We start from the raw sequence: 24726 nt of genomic DNA on the forward strand, positions 1-24726 counted from the left end.
GCCAGCAGCAGCGAAAGCCTTCTCCATCAGTTGGAAGGCTGGTCCACCAGAAGAGGAGTGCATGTCTAGGACAGGGGGCACCCCTCCCCTAAATGGCTCAGCTGCCGACCCAGATTCCCTGGATGGCTGTGAAGCAGCAAGCTATGTGTGTCACAGCTGACATCCTGGGTCATAGCAAAACTTTCCTGCCATGAAGGCAACTGCGGTTCCTTAGTGAGATCCATAAAGGGAACCGAAGAAGGGGAAGACTGTGCTATATCCATGGACTTCAAAGGCAATGAAGGAGGAGAATAAGAAGGGGTCTTTGGAGATGGGTGATCACCTCCTAAGGAAGGATAGTTCCTGAGGGGTGGGATACCTCTGGCCAAGAATGCCTGGTCCACAAGACGCAACACATCATGTTCGGAAAGGCTTCTAGTGGACTTCACGGAGACTGAGGGAGAAACAGGCCAGTCCACAAAAGAGGCAGACTCGGTGCCATCTCATCTGACCGCACCGAGGACAACGGTGCCGAGAAAGACTGGACTACTGTTGTCTGCACCGAAGAAGTCACCAGTGCCAAGGTCATTGTCTGCACCGACACAGGAATCGGTGCCAAAGTAGCTGTCGGTGCCAAAGTTGGAACCGACAAAACTGGAGTCAACAATAAAGGCCTCGCTTCCAAGGAAGGTCTCGGAGCCGATGCGGTCAACGTCTGCACCGACTGAATGGTCGGTGCTGATACAGTGGTAATGGTCTGAAGTGAGGAGCCCCTCAGTGCCGATATATAGAAGGCTGCCAGAGAGGACGGAGCCGAAATCACTAATGGAGCTGAAGGCCTCGGCGCCGAAGGTCTAGGCACCGAAAGCACTGGGGCAGACAGAGAGCTTCGGAGCCAAAATTTTAGCCTTTTTAGGTTTTGATTGGTGAGAGTCCCCAACCGGGGAGGAAGGCAAGGATTTAGCCTTAGAAGAAACATCCATTTTCTTATGGGCTCTAGGAGGGGTTGAGCCCTCCAACCCAGAAATAGCCTCTGAAAAGGGAGATTTTAGAAGTCCCTTCAGTATCAACTTGTTTTTCCTTTCCAACAAAGTTCTATTAGAAAAATTCTCACAAATAGTGCAGGGTGGTTCAACAGATAAATGGGAAGCTCCCAAACAATAAACACACAAAGAGTGTGCATCAGAAGTAGGCAGTTTGTGTCCACAATCAGAACACTGCTTAAACCCTGGACTACCTTTGTTATCTGCCATGACAGCAAATTAATTAATAGAAAAATACCAACAATGGTACAAGAGTGTACCCGAAGGTATGAAAGAGAAAAGGGAAAAGAGATTACCAACGATGGTAAAGAGAGAATACTTCACAGTAAAAGCAGTGAGGAAAAAAACAGAAAAACTTGAGGAAATTACAAACGCTAGATGCGATAGGGTAAGAGACAATAAAATATGAACTTTTCTGACAGAAAAGTAATTTGTAAAGCAATTAAACAACAATTGACTGTACTTAGCTCAAGTGAAGTAGCTTGACACAACCGGATGGCAACGTAGGAAATGAAATCTGGGGTAACAGGGAGAGGGGGATTGTGGGTAAGAGTTTAGCTCGAGAGTTTGAAGCTGACGCGAGCTTGGAAAATGGCTGGCTCGGTTCTGAGCTTGGAACTGATACCCATGCGTAAGGAATGAATGAGGATTAACAATATCAGATATCCTGTTATGTCGGTCTCCAAAATTTTGGACAATGCTGTTTGCACTGCCGGCCATAGTGGTCATCTCTAAAATCACATATATGGACATAATAAGAAGGAAAATGTTAAAACTGAGATCCCGCTTGTGATCCAGAAGCACCATGCAACTCAGATGATCTGCAAGGACAACCCAATGAATTTGATACTGAGAAAGACAGCCAACTCCCTCAATTCCATGCGCCCATCATGCACAACTGACACAAACATGCTCATTTCTGTTTATACTTCCAAATTATTAAGATAAACATCAGAAATGAGAGGTGTAGTGCTCAACTGGCACCACAAAACTTCAGCTTTCCAGTACAAGTCATAAAACACTTCAGAAAAGCCCCATAACTGTTTCAGTATTAAGCACACAAACAACACAGTAGTAAGTTATAATTCCCAGAGGAATAAGCACTAGTAAAAAATTAAGAAAATTAAAATAAAAAGTTAACACAAATAAATATATTAAGTAAAACAAAAGAAATCAAAAATATACATCTTATCCAAGTCTGGAAGCAGTAATCCATCAATGCAGATTACTAAGGAGATTTAACAGTGCGAGTCCTACAGCTGACACTAAAAGACTGAATTAACTGACTTTCTGTGACAGGAATTAGGTTTCCCTGATTGGGGGGGGGGGGGTTAGCCAATCCCCTATCAGAGTCAGAGGAGGGGATTCTGAGCTTTGGAAAGTTTACACAGTGTAGGTGCTGGCACAGAACCCATATGCCAACTGAGGCAGTGTGAATGATGAATATTTGCCTGCTCTAAGCAATTCTTGAATGTCTTTATAGCAACATTTACCAGACATGTCTTTTAGACGTTTGTGACTTCCCATCTGTGAAGTAGACCATTGACTACAATCCAAAACTTAAGACGCAGCTTCAATGAAATACCCTCCTCACTTATGACAACTGTTTTCATAGGTTAATATATTATTAAAAAAAAAAAAAAAGAGAGAGAGAGAGAAACTAGTGGTCTTAAAACTTCATTGATGAGTTCAGTCACGATGACTCTAAAAAATCATGAAAACCAGGTAGTGTTCCAAAGCAACAAGCCTTTATTTGTGACAGACAAGGGATCCTCAATTTTTCCTCAACACTCATGGTGGTGAGGTTGGAACTAGACAGATTCCTATGCTTGTTCATTTTTTATATTTTGTTATTTTGATGTACATTTCAGAATTATATTAAAGAGAGAGAATCTAGTTGTACAACAAATAGTTACAATATAGCCTAAAACCTCCACTAAACAGTTCATGGAAAAAAGCCGTTCTACTGTGGAAAACAAACAATAAAAGCTTTTATTTAAATAAGTGAAAGTGAAAACTTGCACTTGAAGTGAACTAGCTTTTGGATATATTCCATCAGGTACAGTTTAAACTAAAATAAAAGTTCACTCATTTAAATAACAACACTTTTAACTGAAAAACTGACTCATTAACGAGTCAAATAAAAATGGTTTAGTAATATATTCCCAGGAGTCAAATACTGTCTGCAAGTCCAGCTATGCTGGCATGATCACCGTCCCACAAGAATAACAGGTTTAAGTAGATACCTAACCTTCTGCCAGTGAAAAAAGGACTCAAGGTTGTTGAAAAGGAGCCTGCCCAGAACTGAAAGCACCCACACAGGTCTAGCTAAAAGACTGAAAGAATCACTCCATCTAAGCACACCATCTTGCCAAAAGTACAGACATATGAAGTGTGGTGCTTCAACCATTAAATGAAGGGATTTACTACCCAAAATGGCTGCCATGCAAAGACCTTATGTACCTCATTCTTAGGTCATAGGAATACACTAGGTTAATGACTACCAGGGGCCTCTATAAGCCTAGCCATGAAACCCAATCCAACTGCATCTCCCTGTAACACGTGCATCTAAATTGGAGGGAAATGTTAGTTAGGAAGTGTATGCAGTTGGGGGGGGGTGCTAAAACGTTGTGTGTATGTGGGGTTTATGTTAGTTAGGGAATGTTTACTTTTACACTCTGTCTATAGGAGACATGGGGGCCAGCCCAGGGGTGAATTTCCAATTTCCCATCCAATGTTAGAGGATGTTTACTGTCGGCCTCTGTCTGTAAGAGTCATGGGAGCCAGAACCATATGATGAATTTACAATTTCCGATCCAATGGTCAAGATTATGTTTGAAAAGGGTTATGAATGAACTCTGCTTCACATAGATGGGGAGCCTATACTAGAGCAAGGGGGTCCTTTGAGACACACATCTGTCTAGCCAACATGTTCTATTTATACTGCAAGCAAAGTTTAAATCCCTGGATCTAGTGTTTTTGGTGCTGGTCATTTTGCAGATGTGCAAAAACTCCATCAGGGCTATATCAAAAAATGCTTTATAGGCACGGATCGCATCTCAACAACCTGTAGGAGAGACAGAGTTAAGAGACAGGGCTCTAATGTGATCTGTATAGAACAATGTGTCAACACCCTGGATTCTTTTGGTGAGGAACCTCTGTGTGAGAATCCAAGGTATTAACACATTGTCAGACAATCTTTCACTAACCACAAGACAACTCACAATTGGTGTGCCAAGGATAGCAGACTTGAATGGATAAAAACTTGACTGATACCTTTCCTACTCCACTATATGTATTTTTTTTTCCAGCTCCTTCCCATGATTATTTACAGGACTTGGCAACTCCTGATTTTTCTCTTTATAATGAAAAGACAGACTTCAAGCTTCTCACACCTGCCTCATGTCGGAGTCAGATTGATCTGCTGGTACCTTTTGCACTGCTGTATACAGTACTTCTTCTCCATGCAGCACAAGCAAGGATGATTAGTGGCCCATATGGTTCTCTGGTGATGCAAGAAAACCTGAAAGGTCTGAACCTTCTGGGCTTCAGATGTGGAAAATATTCTATGACTTATTAAGACTGAGATCTCATCTGTGCCAGTTGCAGGAAAAAAGTGGGGAGCAGGTACCTAGTTGTACCACCTTAGACCTGACTTGTGACATTACAGCATACAAAAGCCCATGTGCACAAAAGCTAGAGAATGGAAGAAATGTACCAAGGGTAAGTTTTCCAATAAGAAAATCATGTTTTCTACTCCAACCCAAGATCTGAAGAAGGCTCTCCTCAACTTAAGCATCCAGTTAAGAATTTTAAATACACATATAAAGAAGATTAAAACCCTAGAAGTACAGCATCCATACATGTCACAGGGGGTGTTGCCCATCACATTACTATTCAATAAAAAAACTCCCCATTTAATGCAGTCTGTACAGCTGATGCTGTCTTCCTGTATCCGTTATCAACATCATACAAAGTCAATGTGATTTCCCCACATTCCCTGCAAAAATCTGTTGTACAAGGGAGACTGCTCATGATATGCACATGGGGTAGCCATTCTAATATGTAATGCTGCCATTAGGGAAGAAGTTTATTGTTAAAGATAATATTATAGCCCATTTTGGTATTGCAGATGCACAACAACCCTCCAGTAATGATCAACTTGCACCATTACTCGTACTGATTTGAGTCTAGTGTAACTTGATTTAGTTAGCCTTTTTTTTTTTTTTTTTGGTTTTCTGGTTTTAGTTCTCTGATGGAGTGACATCTCAGCGGGCCACACTAAGGATAGAATTGTGGCAGAAGCAGGCAAATTACAACTTCACGTGCTGGCTGAAGATATAGTGGCAATAAGGTAAAGTTTAGTGGGATTAGCTGATTTACTGAAAGTCATGGCTTCTGATCATCAACATCAGCAACCTTCCCTTTTCACGTTTTTTTTTTTTTTTTACATGGGGTCGGGGTGTCATGTCAACTGTCAGCATCTCTATCTATTCAGTGCCATTCTCTTACCTTCTTTGAAGCTCATGCCTTACTGTCATAGGTCTTCTCTCATGCAATCTATCTACCTCTCTTTGTTGGATGCCTTTGTTTCCTCTTGTTTTCTTCCTGTCTGTTCCAAATGTTCACTAGATTCTCTAATGCTTTTATGTGCATGTGCCAGAACCACCATAATCTGTTCTCTTTCACCTTTTCTGCCACTGAAGCTACTTCGGCTTCTGCTCTGATGTCCTCATTTCATCTTCTCCACAGTGTGCATCCTACCACCCATCTCAGGCACTTCATCTCCATCACCTCTTTCTTCCTCAACTGCTCTGTCTTTGCTGACCACTGTTTTATACGCTTTACTTTTTAGCTTCTTTGGCATTCCTCTGTAATACACTACCCCTGGCACTCTGTGGCAGTTGGCCGTAACCCATTTGATTCTAGATTTCATCTCCTCATTCAGGCTTCCCTTCCCCTCAACCACCCCTGTTAACCTGTTCCACTATTTTCCCTTCTATCACAATTCCCAGCTTCTTCTGATTCCCCCCATTTGCTGTCATTACAACTGCCTTATCTATAGTCAGTTTCATCCATGTACCTTCAATTTTGCCTTCCATTCTCCTATCCTTTGCTGAAGTTCTTACTCAGAGTCTGCATGTAATGCCACATCATCTGCATACAGTAACTTGGTTGATCTATTCCCTCTGAACTGTTTGCTAATGTTCATAGGTTCATAGGTTCATAGGTGTGTTCATATGTAGTCCGTCACCTATATGAACAGTGGCTCAGAGCTGAAACGTGGTGACCCCTACTCCCATATGGAACCCCTCTGTGAGAACTAACACTGTCTGTACTTGAGTCATTGGGTCTTTTTACATAACTTGCACTAATTCTACTAGCATTTCTGGGACTCTGAACCACCAGAGGTCTGTCCAAATCAGATTTTGTGGGACCTTGTCATATGCCTTCTCCAAGTCTATGCATGTCTATAGTTGGACTCTTTCCTCATTTCTAGCTTCTTCTCAAGTATCTGTCTCACTCCAAACACTGGTTCAGTTGTGCTGCATCTTGATATTAATCCAAACTTCTTATCTCCCATTTTACTTTCTACTACTCTATATATTTGTTTATCAAGCAGCCTCTCCAGAACTTTCATACAATGTGACAAGAGTTTGATACCTCTGTACAACCCACAGCTGTGAATGTCCTCTTTGTTCTTGAACACTGGCACTACTATGCTTATTCTCCAGTCATCTGGGTTTGCCGTTCTTTCCATACTGCTATGAGCACCCTCAGGAACCATTTCTCCCCTATCTCACCCACCAACTTTATCATTTCTGCTGTGACCTCATCTGAGCCTGCTGCTTTCCCTGAACACATTTTCCTTACTGCTGCTCTTATGTCTTAAGAACTGCTAATATTAAGCAAATTAAAGGAATCATATCACACCATGAAATGCAACTGAGGGCAATAAAACAAAACCTGACCCAGAAGCAAGCTGATATGAGGGAACAAAGGGCCATCATTGCGACTCACTCACAACACATACAGGATTTGAGAGTGGCAGGCGTGTACCCTTGAGAGCAAGATGGTGGACATGAAATATTGAGTAAGGCACATTAGAATTATAGGTCTGCCTGATTCTGTTTATGGTAATGACACAGTTATTTTTTTGTAAGAGGAGAAATTTCAAAGTTTTTGGCTAGCAATCATACCCCTACCACTGAACGATCACATCATATTAATCATAAATCCAAAGCTGGAAATATGCCAAGATATTTCATAAGCAAATTTTTAAATTACAATGACAGAGAAGCTATGTTGAAAATATAGAGAATAATGGGACAAAATACATGCATCATTTGATGGCCAGTAAATGGGAATTGCTCCAGATTATAGCATGGCATTGTATTTAAGAAGGAAAGCCTTTAACTCATTTCTTCTCCCCTACAGAGAGTTAGGATTTACACTGCATTTACATTTTCCAGCTGTTTTGGTAACTACCAAGGGTCTAAGAACTACTCAATTAACTCCCCATCAGAGGCTGAAGCAGTGATTTGGAAAAGGGGTGGGATACCCAAGCAAAATATGTGTGGATACTACCAAATAACCACCTAATATGGCAGATAAAAAAGAGAATGGATGCCTCCTCCCCCCTCTGCTTTTGCCCAGGATAAATTCCCAACTAAATTCCTGCAACATAAGAAGAGGAAGACAGATTAGAGCTCACTGGTTTTGAGGAAATCATTACATTATGTGGCAAAGCAGGATTTGGGGTCACAGGCAGTCTAAATGAACAACAGGCTCATGCCACTGGCAGAATACTACACTCAGGAGCAGATTAATGAGTTTGGTCAAGATACAGAAGCAGACGAGATTACTGCATTGGAGTCGAGTTCGACAGATATAGTCAGTGAGTCTAATGCTGCAAAGGAAATTTTTACTTGAGTGTTGTTTATGTATTTTACAGGTTTATTCATTTTGCATGGGCAGGGTCTTGTAAATGAGGAAATGATATTCTGAATGCTGTAACCTCAAGTAGTCAAAATAGGGACTAATCCTTTCTGGGCTGGGCTTGCAAAGTCCTACTGGAAATATTATTCCTTTCTTTTTTATATGTGCATAGTTATGTGGGTGCTGACTGTTGTAATGCTAGGTCTGCTCTTGGGAAGGAGGGGAGTGGGCGCATGACATTATACAATATCTGTTTTTCTTTTTTTTCCCCCTCCAGATTCAAGAAATGTGGTCTATACGTCAAGGTGTTTGGTACTCGTTACCACTCCCACAAGAGGGGAAAACATACTGGACCTGATCATCACCAACATGGGGACTCTATGCTCCAGACCAGAAGTGTATCCCTCACTGGTAAGATCAGACCATAAACTAATCTCACTGGATATTCACATCCCGACCTCACCCCCTGCCCAGAAAACCACAGTGAAAAACTTCTCTAAAGCAAATTTCACACTCCTCAAAACCGAGGTGGAATCCTTCAAAGCCCCCGGGCCTGTGGAAAATACGGCCCAGACCGCAGAATCCTTTATAAACGCATTCTATGAACACCTTCAGGAATGCATGGATCATGCAATCCCAAATAAAACCAAGACCCAATCCTCCAAAGGCAGACGTCCTGTCTGGTGGACCCCAGCCATAAACAAACTAAACAATAGAAGGAGGAAGCTACTAAATGATAGAGCAAAATCCCAAAAAGGGAAGGCATCACTGATCAGTATTAGCAAAAAACTACGGGCACTCATAAAATTGTCTAAGGCCAGCTTCGAGAGAAAAATTGCACAGGACACTAAGGATAATCACAAGGCTTTCTTTAGTTATGTTAGGAACCTGGGTGGTAATTCCCAGATATGCTCAGAATTAGTCCAAAATAACAAAAAATACAGCGAACCCACAGACATTGCCAACATCCTAGCTGACAGGTTCAGCGCAAACTTCTCCCCCCCCACCAAAAGGGCAAATATCTATCCCAGCAGAGTGCTGCCCCCCTCACATCTCAGATGCTCAGGTAAGAGCCACCCTCTCCAAAGAAAAAAACACAACATCAATGGGACCAGACGGTGTCCCAGGCTGCGTCCTACATGAACTCCAAGAAGAGCTAAACCCAAACATAAAACTACTGTTCAATCTCAGCCTTACTACAGGATATGTGCCCAAAGAGTGGCGTACAGCAACAGTGGTCCCTCTCCATAAAGGTGGTGCCTCAACGGATCCTGGAAACTATCGCCCCATAAGCCTGACTAGCTTGGTCTGCAAAGCTATGGAAAGGATCATCATGGACCTCATAAATAAAGATATTGGGGACCTACAGACACTGGATCCTACCCAGTTCGGCTTTGTTAGGGGCAGATCCTGCCTCTTAAACCTGGTTGATTTCTTTGAAACAGTCACCAAGGCCATTGACGAGGGGAAGGTGGTCCACACACCCTACCTGGACCTCGCAAAAGCCTTCGATACAATACCCCACTTTGGCATTATAGATAAGCTCACCAGCTTGAATATAAACCCCTATGTCACTAGATGGATTGCAAACTGGCTCAAGGACAGAACCCACATGGTTAGAATTGCTGGAGCTATGTCAGACTCCAAACCAGTTACAAGTGGTGTCCCACAAGGTTCAGTCCTGGAACCTCTCTTGTTCGGTATATATTTCTCGGAGGTACAGGCCAACACGGAAGGACTGTTGCTGACCAAGTTCGCAGATGACTGCAAACTGGGCGCCAAAATCGACTCTCCAGCCGACACAAGCATCCTCCAATAGGGCCTCAAAGAAACAGACAACTGGTGCCAGAGCCATGGCCTCAAGCTAAATGCCAAAAAGTGTATAGTCACCCCCTTTGGCAAAAACAAAGTGCCCACAAATGACCACATAGGTGGTAATCCATTAAGTACAGAAGAAGTAATTAGGGACCTGGGGACCCAAGTTGATAGCAATCTCTCATTTGACAACCACGTGGCCAAAGTGGTTAGAAAAACATTTTATATAGCCCACCTAATCATGAAGGGATTCACATCTAGATCAGGGGAGGTCATCGTGCCTCTTTACTCATCCCTCATCAGGCCCATAATTGAGTACAATGCCCCTTTTAGGATGTACCTTACCAGACACCTGCAGCAACTGGAAAGACCCCAAAAGTACCTCACCAAGAGGATCAAAGGGCTCAAACAGATGCCATATGCTGCCCGGTTAAAGAAACTCCAGCTCTACTCAGTGGCATACCGCCTGTTCAGAGGCGTTCTGTGCCGGACGTATAAAGCCATGTCCAACCCGGAATTAATGGACATGCTGCACCTCAAAATCCAAATCCCATCGAGCTACGCGCTCGAGAGACTTGAACCACAGCACTGAAATAAATAGGACATGCTGGAGGGACAGATTCATAACCCAGAGGCTCCCTTCACTCTGGAATAAAATCCCAGTCCAGGTTAGGCAGAGTCCCTCATTGACTCTCTTCAAGAGGAATCTTGATGAGTGGATGGGAGATCATAGGTTTACCCCGGGTATCACTTCTGTGTCACTGTTAGAGGCACAGTATACTAACCTCGAAAAAGGGCATAGCAAAATAAATTTAAAATGGGTGGCGAAAGCCAAACACATTCTGGCTAGGCTTATAAATGCCCTAGGGCAGATAGCCTAGTATGAACCTATGAACCTATAAACTGGAGATATGTAGGGGAAGTTGAAGAAATTATTATACATTTTTATCTATGAATTCAGAATACCTCCCCTTCTCTTCTGTGAGAGTGGAAGGTTGTGCCTTCAAATTTCAAGGGAGTGTTATTAATGTTTACAGGTCCTTAAGTTTGTAACATTTACTGTGTTTTGCATTGTGTTTTTCTGCAGTAGATCCCATAGATGGCAAAGGCGCAGTCACTCATTCCTCTTTGCTTCAAGACAAGGTGAGGGTGTAATCCTTGACTTGGTGGTACTGTGTGTAGCATATATAGTTTTGATGGTTACAAAGTTTGAATGATTTGTAAATCCTCCTCAACTATCCAACTCTAGTGGTTAGTTTTTTTTTTCTTTATCTTTTTCATGTCAATCTGGGTATTCAAAGAGATCAAAGTGTAGGTTGTGACCAGTCTTTCTTTAGAGGTGAAGACACGCAATACAGACAACCTGATGTAAATTACAACGTGAATTTGTCTCACAGAATGTGAAAGGAATGTCTACTGCATTTAAAAATTCTTTAGTCTTATCTACATTAAAAAAAATCTAGACAGCATATTTTTCTACAGGAAACAAAATTAAAAAACAAGTATGACTAAACTGTCTTAAACAAATGATTGGGAAGGGTGTATTTTAGCTCTGCACAAACTGCTAAATGCAGGGTAGCTGTACTAGTTAGGCAATTATTAAACTGGACAATACCCAATGTTAAAAAGGATACTGAAGAGAGATGGTTAGTTTTAAAGGTACAATCTTCATACGGCATGTGGTCCTATGTTATGGGAGCACTTCTACAGCCCCAGCACTGATGACATTTATCCACTGGAAGGTTTTTTTGGAACAACTGCAAATATTTACAGGGAAATTGACTCAGTAACTGTAGGTGGAGATTTCAATGTGTAACTAGATTTGGGTAAAGAAAAAATGACATCTACCAAAACAAGGTTACCCAAAATAAGTGGGAAACTGATGCTTTGTTTAGAAACACTGAAGTTGGTGGATATTTAAAGAAGGCTGCATCTGGATGAGATTTACTTTAATTACTGCAGTTACAATCAAAATTATTCGAGTCAATTGGATTTACTGGTTTATATCCCAGAAGCTTATCGGTAAAGTGGTCAAAGTAGAAATTGTTTCAGCTACTTTATCAGACTGTTAAACATTACAGTTGGAGCGGTCTATCACACACGGCTTAAGGAATGCTTATATATGGAGGTTTGACCCTTTATTACTTCATAATCAGAACAATGACATGGAATAACGGGTTGGATAACTAAGCTCTGGGGTCCAAAGATGCTAAGGAGTTGTTTCCTGTGGTAAAATGGAATAGCTTTAAGGGTAATTTGAAAAGGTATCTAATCACTCGAAAGGTAGAGAGGAATAAACAAAGGGATAAAGTGCTTAGGGAAACTGAATCCAAGATTAAGGAGTTGGAAGCCAGGCTATGAAGAAAAGGGGATAAAGAAGAGCATTTAATTGCTAGAATGAGAGAAAATAAACTACTTTAGAGACAGAAAATGATGCTGAAGTAACATGAAAGATGGGAGAGAGTGATGCTTTTCTTTTGGTTTAAAGGGATTACTGCAAAGAAACATTTAATACAGAAGTGTAAAGGGAGATGGCAAGAAGTATCTATTGTGACAGTAAGTAATGAAGTAGGGATAACAGTGCAATTTCTTTAGTTCTAAATAATTTTCTACTCATGGAATATAAATCCTGGGCAAATCATACAGTTAATGTAGGAAGTAATGAAACTGCAGCAGTTTTGGAGAGCATAAGTCATAGCTAGAATTATTAAGTGCAACACCCAGCAAGATGAAAACTCTCTCATCAGGCTAAACAATTAAGAGGGCAAATTAAGAATACCAAAGCCAAGTTTGAGGTAAAGATAGCATCACTGGTTGAGGACAACCACAAAGCTGTCTTTAGCTATGCCTAAAACCTCATAGAAGGTATACAACAATGCTCAGAACTGACGGTTAATGGAGCCACGTATAAAGAGCCAGAAGATACAGCAAATCTGCATGCTGACAAATTCAGCTCCAATTTTAAGGTTCAGGAAAGAAAACTGGGAGACGGACAGTTTGACAAAGTAAATTCAGATACCACTTTAGGCATAAAAGAAGGATTAATTCTCAAAGAAACGCTATCCATGTAGAAAAATGAGGTAGGGTTGACTCACCATAAGATAACCTCTTGTAGAGGTCAGAGCAATCAGTGAAACTGTTTTCCATGTTAAGCACTTCAAGTCAGCCAAGTTAGCTGATTCAAATGGAGCAAGTGTTAGCATCTCTATCACACAATTAAGATCTCAAGCAGGGGCCTCCAGTTTTCTTGGAGACTTCTTTTACAAAATCTCATTTAAAAAACATTTTAAAATGCAAATGCATTGAAAGTGGAAGGTCCATGGGTTGACATGCTGAAATGGCCAAATAAATGAACCCTGACAGAGAAGAAAGAAGGGTCATAGTATAGCAGCTCACAGAAATATTGTAAAACCAGAGACCTAGCCCTGAATGAGGGTGATGGTTGTGTTGTTGGCCTCAACTAGTAAACCTCTTCCATTTGCTAGTATATGACTTTCTAGTAGCAGTCTTTCTTGTCTCCATTAGTACCAGTTGCACATCCTCAGTAGGTGCCTAAAGGGAATTAAGATGCTACCAACCAGGCAGTGAATTGAAGTTGATCATGTTTTTTTATTTTATTTATTTATTTTACATTTGTTTACCATGGAAGTCCTACTGGACACAGGTCCATTTTCAGCGGAGGCCCGGGGAGAAAACTTCAGACAAAAATACATAAAATACATGAATACATAAAACAATACAAGAATCAAATCAAGAAGCAGAAAATCTAAAATTAAAAATCAAACAGAAAGGGATCAACAATAACTGGATTATGGATATCAAGTTATATACACAGCAAAAGATGAGAAATGTTAACATTTAGCAGACAGGTACAAGTGGTGCATAGTAAAAATCATACGCATTTTCTAGCACAGTGTTTATAATATTGTTACAGAAATCACAAAAAAATATTAAAATATTTTACATTGTTATATTAGTTTTAAAAATTAGGAGATTAAGAGTTTTAAGCCATTTTGAAGTATCTTGACGTAGCAGACTTTTCACACCATATAGCAGTATTACTGGGGTACATAATATATGTTTAACTTTTTGAGGTGGCATGGAATGCTGAAGGGTAGTCAGGAAAGATGTTAAGTAGAAGGGGTGAGACAGCGTAAGAGTAGATCTGTTGTGAGTAATCTAATTGTTACAAAGTAGTAGGGGTGAAGTAGAGTAATGTTATTGATTAGTTTCACCTAATGTTAGTGGTGGAAAGTGAACTACAAAATTAATGATTTGAAACCAGAGGAGAGTAATGTAAAGTATAATCAAAGCCTGTGGGTGTAACCAATAATTCTGATGGGTTAATTCTACTAGAATGGTAAGGGATTTTGTGCAGCATATTGGTTAAGAGAGGAAACAGACTGTATAGTAAATGTTTAACCTGGAGAGTCACAGGATCATAACCAGGTATTTGTATAGTGTGCTTTGAGGAGTTTTTTAAATTGTGAGGTGGAACTAATGGAAGTTAGGTGGCTAGGTAGGGTATTCCAAGCTTTAGAAACAGAATAACCGAAGAAAGATTTCCCGGTATCATTGTTAAATTTGATGACATCTAGGCATTTTTGGCTACTAGTTCTTAAGGTTCTTGTTGTAGAACAGGAGATAATTAGGTTTTGGAGCACTGGGGTTTTAGCTGGGTAATAATATAGTTCGCGAGCTAATGACAATTGAGTTTTATTAGCTGAGGTAGCTCTATCCAGTTTAGTTGTTTGAGGGCTACACAGTGATAGGATCTATATGGGGTATCAGTAACAAATCTAGCAATCTTGTTATAACAAGACTCTAATTTGAGTAGGTCGGGTTTACGGAGATTGGTTACAATTGGGGATGCGTAGAGGAGGGTGGACAACAGACTTGTCCTGGCTATAGTGGATCTGGTGTTTTAGTGAGAAATTGTTTGTTCCAGTATAGCAGGCCAAGTTTTTTGTGAACCTTTTTGACAGTTTGGGCTATGTGAATGTCGAATTTTAGGTTATCTATTTATACACCTAATAGTTTGGTGTGGGAGGTAGAGATAATCATGGTTTTGTTATTGGACATAATGGTAAAATTGTCACATGGGGGAGGGGATCTACAGGGGCTGAAAAGGAGGAGCTTTGTTTTATTTGGGTTCAGGATAAGCTGGGAGTTGGTGAGCCAGGTTTTAGCTAATGAGAACCAGTTTTGAGTTGGGAGTGAAGGTCGGCTAATGTGTGAGCTGAGCATAGGAGGGTTGTGTCATCAGCATATTGTACCACTGATGTGTTAGGTGTGGAGGATGGAGGCTGGTTTGTGAATAGAGATAAAAGTAGTGGACAAAATATGGAGCCTTGAGGGACTCCTAAGGATACTGGTAGGAGAGGGGATAGTTGGTTCTGCCATTTTACTGCTTGTTGGTGCTCTGACAAGTAGCTTTTAAACCATGAGATTGAGTGGGTGTCGATATTAAGGGAGAATATTGTATTAAGGAGTCTATTATGGTTGACCATATCAAAAGCTTTGGATAGATCTAGAAAAATGGCAGAAACTAGCTGTCCCGTTTCAGTGTTGTTTAACTATGTTGGCAAAGGATATTACAGCTGTCATGGTGCTGTGGAAGGGTCTACAGCCATGTTGATATTTAGTTAACAGATTGTTTTTTAGAAGGTGGTCTATTAGTTGGGTGTGAACTACTCTTTCTAGTAGTTTTCATAACGGTGATAAAATAGCAACTGGTCAGTAGTTGAGTTCTAAGGAGTTGCTACCCTTGTGCAGTGGTATTATTTGGGAGATCTTGCACAGAGTAGTTAATTTATATTCTGATATTGATCTATTAATTAGAATAGTAACAAGATAGGCTAAAGCCTCTGCCGCTAGTTATAAGAATTCTGCTGGTAAATGACTTGCAGTCAGAGTGGTAGGTTTGAGTTTGTGGAGGAGTTTTAAAATGAATTTGGTTGACACAGGGTGTAGGCTGAAGTGGGATATATTATCTTGTGTATTTGGCAATTTAGTGGGGTTAAGACAGGGCAGCTGCTTTTATCCTGGGGTTTCTGCTAGGGCTTTAACTTTCTGTGAAATATTTATTGAACTGAGTGGGGATAATATCTTGACTGTTAACTGTTGCAGGTGTTGGGGTGCCAGATTTACCTGGTTGGAGTACAGAGTTTATAGTGGCCCAAAATATCTGAAGGTTGTGAGTATATTTTTCTTGAAGGTTTTGGTAGTAGTTAATTTTGTCTAGTTGAATGAGCTTTTTGGCTTTAGTACGGAGTTCTAAGTAGTTTTGTTTTGTTGACTGGGTTCTGTCTTTGTGAAACTGTATCCATTCTTTGTCCCTGTCTTTGAGAAAGGATTTAGTTATCTTGGTTAGCCAAGGGGCATATTTTGCTTGTATTCTAATGGTTCTGGTGGGTATATGATGGTTTAAGACTTGTAGGAAATATGTGTTGAAGTAGTGGACTGCCTCATTTATAGATAGTTGTGTTAGTAGTTTCCAATTGCAACATTTTAGAGCATTTATAAAGTCATCTGCTTTGAAATTCTTTTTGTTTCTTATTACTCTAAAGATCGCCTGGTGAATTTGGTGTGTTCTACCCCATAAGGAGGAATGTATTTTGATGGTCACTAAGGCTGTCGGGCAGGCAGCCTGCTTGAGATGACAGGGATTGGATATAAGAATCCAGTCCAGAATGGATTGACATGTATCAGACACCCCTGATCTAATGTGAGTAGATCCAGCCTGTGAGAAAGATTGTGGTAATTGATCCTGGCCATTTCCAAAAGAAGGGAGAAAATACACATATAAGTAAACTTACCATAACAGTAGATGTTCAAATGATCACTGCTGCAGTAACCTTAGCTATACTGGCTATATCCTGCCAAGCATATAACAGCTGGCCAGCTTCCAAAGCTTCAGAGCACCTTTCATGTGCCCAAGCTGTCAGGCCGCTTGAGCTGATCCGACTAAAAGAAAGGATGGGGTGTCAGTCCCTTCATAGCTTTCCTGCCAACTAACAGAGGGCTGCTGAGCCCTGAAAGGAAAATGCTAGGAAGAAGAAAAAAAATAAATAACTACACCCTGGCTTAAACAACACAACAACAAAAAAAAAAAAAAAAACAAAGGGGGTGGAGGGAGGAAGCAGCCAGCAGTCATTATTCAAACATCTACTGTTATGTTAAATTTACTTACACAACATTTATCATATTGATCACTACTGCAGTAGCCTTATCTGTACGGGTAGATTTCCCAAGCTTACTACATTTGAGACATAGAAGGAAAGGTGTCCAGGAGTCCCTGGAGAATGGTCCTTACAAACCCTAACCTAGACCCAGAGAAGGAATCAATTTACAGTGCTTTATAAAAGTATGTACAGAGGAACAAGCTGCAGCTTCTGGAATACTTCTAGAATCCAACCCTTTCCAAACAGCCACAGATGAAGCCTAGGCTGTGGTAGAGTGAGCCTTGACCCTACCTGGAATAGTTTTGCTGTGATAAGTATAACAAAACGTAATAACCTTAGACAGCCATTAGGAAATAGCCTGTATTGACATAGGCTGTCACTTCTTCTTGTCTTCACAAGAATTGAACAACTGATCCAAAGATCTGAAAGATTTAGTTCTGTCAAGATAGTACCCAAGTTGTCTGAGGACATCCAATGAATGGAGTATCCTTTCTCCCTAATTTTTGGGTTCAGAAAAGAAAACAGGGAGATGAACACTTTGGCTAAAAGTAAACTCAGATACCACTTTAGGCATAAAAAAGGATTAGTTCTCAATGATACCCTGTCCTTGTGGAAAATGAGATTGTGCTGACTCACCATAAGCACTTGCAACTCAGATACCCTTCTGGCAGAAGTCACAACAATCAGTAAAACTGTTTTCCATGTTAAGAACCTCAAGCCAGCCAGGTAAATTGGTTCAAATAAAACAAATATGGGTATCTCTAACACAAAATTAAAATTCCAAAGAGGGGCCACCAGTTTTCTTGGGCGCCTTGCATGCAAAACCTCTTTCAAAATCATTTTAACATGAGAATGCATCAAAATAGGAGGATCCATAGGTAAACATGCTGAAAGTACAGTTTTGTACCTACCATAAATGTAGATGTCCGATAGGTATGCATCTGCAGTCATCACATATGGGTTGTCCTGCCTCAGGCAGCCCTTCGGTCGGCCGGATTCCAAAGTCTGGGTCCGGCGTCGGCTGTCGCACTTTCCCTGACGTCAGAGCGCCTGGGGTATAAAAACATCAGCCGATGCCATCTTCCTCAGTTTTTCTTGCCCCAGATGCCAGGTGCCCTCTAAGGAAGGCTAAATTTGGAGAGATGCATATAAAAATCCAAACATGCACAATAATATAAAAACAAATACACCATAATAGATCACCCCAGCTAGCTATTAGAGGGGTAAGTACCCAAGAAATACCACAGAGGGGAAGGAGGGAGGGTAAACCTGACTGCAGATGCATACCTATCGGACATCTACATTTATGGTAGGTACAAAACTGTACTATGTCCTTCAAGGATGCATCTGCAGTCATCACATATGGGTAGAATACCATAGCCAATCTGGGGGTGGAGGAACTAAGTAAAGGATGGTGTAGTTAATATACCCTGCAGGACTGCCGTAGCAAAGCCTGCTCTGGATCTGGAGTATAAAGGTAAATTGTAATGCTTGGCAAATGTATGCACGGAGCTCCATGTAGCAGCTTCTAAAATGTCCTTGGTAGCCACCCCTCTTAAGAAGGCTGTGGAGGTGGCTGTGGCTCTCGTGGAATGAGGTCTAATGTTAGCTGGCACAGTTTTTCCATGAAAGGAGTAACAAAAACGAATGCAATTCCCTATCCATTTTGAAATTGTCTGTTTGGAAATTGCTTTTCCTTGTGTACCAGCAGCATATGCTACCAACAGCTGGTCAGTTTTTCTGTAACCTTTAGTTCTGTCCAAGTAGTAGCGCAACTGTCTGTGTATGTCCAGAGTGTGCAGAAGTTTCTCCCCTTTGTTTTGTGAATTTGGAAAGAAGGTAGGCAAGTGAATAGCTTGATTTAATGAAACCCTGGATACCACCTTTGGCATAAATGTAGGATTGGTTCTTAGTGAAACTCTGTCCTGATGAAAAATAAGAAATGGCTGTACTGCCATAAGGGCCTGTAACTCAGATACTCTTCTTGCTGAGGTTATGGCCGGAAGGAAAGCAGTCTTCCAAGACAGGAACTGTAGTTCTGCAGATGCTGCTGGTTCAAAGGGAGGCAGTGTTAGTTTTTCCAACACGAAGTTAAGGTCCCAAGTAGGTAGAGGTGGTTTCCTTGGAGGATTGATGTTTTTGATTCCTCTTAGAAACTGTCTTAGGAGAGGATGAGAGAAGACAGGCGGATCAATATTGTACTCTGCTGAAATTGCTGAAGCATGAATTTTAATGGAAGAGTAAGACAGACCATTGTGGAACATTTCTGCCAAGTATTCCAGGATATGTGCCATGTTCTTCTCTGTCGCATCTAGGCCCTTTGTGGTGTTCCAAATGTGAAATCTTTTCCATTTTGCTGAATATGCCTTTCTTGTGGAAGGCCGGCAAGCTTCCATAATAATATCTTTCACTCTCTGGGATAGCTTGTCCTGAGGAGGAGTCAAGGTATTTTCCAGGCTGTTAGTTGCAAGGTTCTCAGGTTGGAATGCAGAGTTTTGTAATTGTGCTGTGTCAGTAGAAGTGGCCATAGAGGAAGAGGCCATGGTTTCGTACGTGACAAGCTCTTTAACAGTGGGTACCAGTGCTGTCTTGGCCAGTCCGGAGCTATCAGAATCACTTTTGGCTGCTCTGTCCTGACCTTCAGTAAAACCTTGGTCATTAATGGGAGAGGTGGGAATGCATACACTGTTAGAGTTCTCCAGCTGAAAGAGAGGGAGTCCACTTTCCATGCTTGTGGGTGGTATGTCCTTGAGCAGAATTTCTTCAGTTGATGATTGTGGGGGGAGGCAAAAAGATCTAAGTCCGGCCTCCCCATGATTGTGTTATCTGTAGAAAGATGTCTGGGTGCAGCATCCATTCGTGTGCATCCATGATATTTCTGCTTAAGCTGTCCGCCAGTATATTGTCTTTCCCTGGCACAAACTGGGATTGTAGCTGTATATTGAGTTTCAAGGAAAGTTCCCATAGATTCATTGCCAGCCTGCAAAGAGGATAGGAATGGGTGCCTCCTTGCTTGTTTATGTACCACATAACCGTGGTGTTGTCTGTCCTTATTAGCAGATGGCCATGATGCAGAAAGGATTTGAAGGCTTCGACTGCATGTATCACTGCCAGCATTTCCTTTTGGTTTATGTGCATGCGTAGCTCTTTTTGTGACCATAGACCTTGAATGCATCTGCCCTCCATGTGCGCTCCCTATCCGTGGTCTGAAGCGTCTGTTGTAATGGTTTGGCTGGCTATTGGTTTGCTGAATGGCTTGCTTGAGCCCACCACAGAAATTCCTTTTGAAGGCATGGAATGAGTGGTATCAGAGTTTCCAGGCTGTGACTGTGCTGAGTCCATAAACTCCTTAGGTACCATTGCAGTTTCCTCATATGTAGTCTTGCTTGCGGAATCAGAAGGATGCAAGAAGCCATGTAACCCAGGGCCTGCAGGATTTTCCTTGCAGTCAGCTGGGTTTGTCTTGTCAGATTTTTGAAGTAATCTGGCAGTTGACTTTGTTTTTCTTCTGTGAGGAAGGCCATTTGGGTGGTTGTATCTAGATCTGCACCCAGAAAGGTTATTCTTTGGGATGGAACAAGTCTTGATTTGTGAAAGTTGACTGTATATCCCAAGGCCTGAAGTAGGTGAATGGCATAATTCAAATGTTTTATCAAAGTTTGTTGGCTGTCCGCTTGTATAAGGCAGTCGTCCAGATATGGGTAAATTTGAATCCCCTGAAGTCTGCAGTGTGCAATTACTGATGCCAGGCATTTCATGAATACTCTGGGCACAGTAGATAAGCCAAAGGGCAATGCTGAGAATTGATAATGCTCTGAACCTGCAAGAAATCTGAGGTGTCTTCTGCAACTTTGTCTGATAGGGACATGCAGGTATGCCTCCTTCAGGTCTAGAGTTACTGCCAAGACTCCTTGCCCAGCATGGGAAGGAGCTGCTGTAGAGTCAGCATTTTGAACTTTGGCACAATGAGGTAAGTATTCAGTGCGGACAAGTCGAGAATAGGCCTCCATTGTTTTTCTTTTCTTGGAACAATGAATAGTATGGAATAAAATCCTTGGCCTTGTTCTGAGAGAGGAACCTTTTCTATAGCTTTCATTTGCATTAAGCTGGAAATTTGTTTCAAAGCCTCTGCCCTTTGATTCGGTGGCAGGTCTGGCATGCCCTTTCTTTTTGGTAATATGTGGAAATGAAACCTGTATCCTTTGTCAACTATTTGTAGTGTCCATTTGTCCCTTGTAATACTGTGCCAATTTTCTGAAAATAAAGAAAGCTTTCCGCCCAAAGGTGCTTCTAATTGAGCCCTGGTTGGCGGTGTCAAAGTAAAGTCATTGAGCCTGTCCTTGTGCAGCAGTTGAAGGTCCTGCATTACCTCTCTGGTTGGGAGGCTGCCATTGCCGTCCTCTGTAGGAGCCTCTAGCTTGCCCTCTATCTCTGGCACGCCTGTTCTTGCCTCTCTGAAACCTCTCTGTGTCTGGAAAGGACCAATTCTTGGAAGGCCAATTCCTGCTGAATCTTGGTGGTTGTACTTGGAGAAAATCTTTGACTGTTTGTACTGATTTTGCCTTTTCTTCAAATTTCTTTAAGACCTCCTGAGCCGTGGAGCCAAATAACTTTTGCTTTTCCAGTGGAGCATCCAGCAGCTTTGCTTTAACATGGTCTGGCAGAGATTGTTCCTTCAGCAAAGCATGCCTACGTATGACTGCGCCAGTCATAGCTGACCTACATGAAGCTTCCAATGCATCATAACCACATTGCAAAAAATGGTTGCTAACCTGTTGTGAGTTATGCACCAGATCCTGAAGTGACTTGCGGTCTAGGGGGTCAGGAGAAGACAGTTTTTTATGCAATTCATCTAACAAATACTCTTGGTACTGTTTCATATGAAATTGACAATTTAATGCCCTCATAGAAAGAGTGGCAGAAGTATACAATTTTTTATCCCATCTCTCTAAAGCTCTGGACTCCCTTTCAGAGGGGAGAGGATTTTTAGCAGTGGCAGCTGCAACTCCTTTAGGGCCCTGGGAAATAGTTTCTGGATCAGCAGAGTGGGCTTTGTAAAGGTAAAGATGTGAGTCCGGGACACTGTAGTACCTATCGGGTTTGGCAGGAGCCGGAGGGAGAGAATCAGGGGTTGTGCTAGAGTCAGAGTACACATCATCAATGACATTCAAAACAGGAGGAATAGCTAAAGGCCTATGCTGAGGCAAATGTAAAAAGGTCCTTAATCTTTTCCTGGAATCAGAGAATTCCTGGCCCTGCCATTGGAAATGCTCTCTCATGGTGTGTAGTGTCTCCCCAAAGGAAAACTCTTCAGGAGGGGAGGCCGAGGGAATAGATTCCTCAGCATCAGAATCCTCGTAGGCCGAAAAAGCCTCCTCCTGGTGGTCCAAGAGAGTAGAGCCATCAGAGGCCTCATCTGAGGAGAGGGGATCAGAGGGCTCAACCCTAGGCCTTTTGTCTGGAGGAGGTTGAGAGCCCCTGTCCGGATGAGGTTGAGAGCCCCTAATTAAGGAGATAAGATCCTCTGCTAAGCTTAGAATCTGTGAACCAGTAGAGGGTCCCTGGGGGATAATCTTGGGAGGCAAAGCTTTTGAAAGTTTAGCAGCTTTAGCCCTGGAGAATGCCTTAATGGACATGGATGCAGGAGGCCTGGCTGCACCACGTGCTGGTGTAGATTTGTCTGAAGGAATGGTGTCGGAAGGTTCCAAGACACCAGTTTCTGTTGGAAATTCAATAACCGACTCAGCCGGGGCCTCCGGGACCGAGGTAGTCGGTTGAGCGGTTTCGGTAATTGGAAGTACCAAGGTCTCGGTTTCAGCCGAGACCGAGACACTCGCGGTAGGCCTGGCCGTGGTTTCAGCCGAAACCGCGGCCCGCGTGTGTCGATCCTTGTCCTTCCATTTCTTAACTAAATGAGAAGTCGGAGTCTCCGACGGCATCTTATACGAAAAACTAGCCCCAAAAAATTCCTTGCAAACTCCGCCCGACATCTAAGAGTGCGTAGGTTGAAGGAAGCACAGGCTGAACAGGCCGAGACGTCGTGGTCTGGTCCTAGGCAGGGGAGGCAGTAAGAGTGGAAATCCTTATGAGGTATTTGTTTCCCACAAGTTAAACAATTATTAACTTTATCTGACATCGGCTGAGGCAAGAAAGAGTCCCCAACGGGGTACTTAGCTTTTTGAAGTCTTCGGTAGCTGAATTACAGGAGCTGGCCGACCGGCACTTGCGAACTGATTCTGCTTCGGGCACCACGCGGCAAGAAAGACTGAGGAAGATGGCGTCAGCTGATGTTTTTATACCCCAGGCACTCTGACGTCGGGGAAAGTGCGACATCAGCCGACGCCGGACCCAGACTTTGGAATCCGGCCGACCGAAGGGCTGCCTGAGGCAGGACAACCCATATGTGATGACTGCAGATGCATCCTTGAAGGACATCTGGATGAACCTTAATGGTGAAGTAAGAAAGGCCACAGGATAGTAATCACAGACAAATTGTAAAACCAGAAAAAACTGGCACTGAATGGGTGCTGGTTATGTTGCTGCCACCATCTAGAAAACTTTTTCCATTTGTTAATATATGATTTTCTAGTAGCAGGTTTCTTGCCTCCATTAATACCTTCTGCATTAAGACCCTATCATTCAGGTCGTTAAATGAAGTTGATTGGTGTCGGAGTTTATCAAACATCCCTGCTCTTGTGCAAGTAGATGCAAGTCTGTGAAAAAGCTTATGGTAATTGCCACGAGCCATTTCCAAAAGAAGGGAGAACCATGGTTGCCCGGGCCAGAAGGGAGTCACCTCAATGAACTTGGGGGATTCCTTCTGCATCTTCAGTACTCTCAGTATTAGTGGAAAAGCATACAGGAACATTCTTTTCTAAGGAAAAGAAAAGACATCCGACTTCCAGGCCTTCTTGCATGGAGTCCTGGAGCAGAATATTGCCAGCTGACTATTCAGTGAGGAGACAGAGGTCTAAATGAAGAACTTCCCACAGATCTTGAAGACCCCCCAATCTAGTTTCCATTCATAAGGGTCTGCCCTGGTCCTGCATAACCTTTATACTGCACAATTTGCTCTGATGGAATGCAGGATGCCTGCAGATTGAAACTATGCTGTGAAGATGTATCCCAAGTTAACATGGCTAGCCTGCAGAGAGGGTAATACCAGATTCCCTCTTGCCTGCTGATGTACCACATGACTGTGGTACTGTCCAATCATTTGAAGAGGTACTGGGGACCAAAGATGGTTCAGAGTTTAGTGCAGAAATTAGGGCAAGCATCTCTTTTATATTTCTGTGCTTGCTTCTGTCCTTGGCATCCCACACATCTTGCACATTTATCCCTCCTGAAACTGCTCCATAAGCAAAGTCTAAAGCATCTGTGCTGACTGAATACTTTGGAACATGAAGGAGGAAGGAGAGAACTGGATTTAAGGATATCTGTTGTCTCCAACAAGTGATTTCCCTTCTGACAAACTCCAAAACTGGGATCTGAAAATTCAAGGGATACTGGTGTTGGGACAAAAGAAATTTCAGATACCACTGTAATTTTCTCATGTGGAGCCTTGACAAGGGTATTATAAGAATAATATAAGCCATGAGACCCAAAATCCTGAGGTATTCCTTGCAATGACCGAAGTATGAGTGGAAAACATAATATATATATATATATATATATATATATATATATATATATATATATATATATATATCAATTTGACATCCCAGAAACACAATCCTGTAAGAAGGAAACAAGAAAAAAAAATCTGA

At 42.0% G+C, this 24726-nt stretch overlaps 1 protein-coding gene across 2 annotated transcripts in view; it reads right to left on the reverse strand.

The window, feature by feature from the left end:
• SEMA4G (semaphorin 4G) overlaps window positions 1–24726 on the reverse strand; it is a 1755375-nt gene that overhangs the window by 423207 nt on the left and 1307442 nt on the right. The window lies entirely within an intron of this gene.

Source organism: Protopterus annectens, chromosome 14.part0 (genome assembly GCF_019279795.1).
Source record: "Protopterus annectens isolate FY-2018-M chromosome 14.part0, PAN1.0, whole genome shotgun sequence".
Classification (NCBI taxonomy): domain Eukaryota; kingdom Metazoa; phylum Chordata; order Ceratodontiformes; family Protopteridae; genus Protopterus; species Protopterus annectens.